A 279-nucleotide genomic window follows, 5' to 3' on the forward strand; every position below is an offset into this window, starting at 1 on the left:
TAAAAAAATTAAAAAAAACTAAAATTTCGGGAAAAACCTAAAAGAAAAAAAATATTTTTATAAGCAAAGTAAATTAAAAAAATTTTGATTTTTCTTTTATAAAAATTGAAAACTTTTCGTTTGTTTTTTTGTTTTGTTTTTTTAAAAGTTTTCTTTTATAATTTTTAAATAAAAATTTCCGTTTAAAAAAAAATAAAAATATTTTCGTTTAAAAAAAAAAAAATTGTTTTTCAAAACATATAGAAAAAAAAAATCTAAAAAAATAAAAATAAAAAATAG

Source organism: Corylus avellana, chromosome ca7 (assembly GCF_901000735.1).
Source record: "Corylus avellana chromosome ca7, CavTom2PMs-1.0".
Lineage (NCBI taxonomy): Eukaryota > Viridiplantae > Streptophyta > Magnoliopsida > Fagales > Betulaceae > Corylus > Corylus avellana.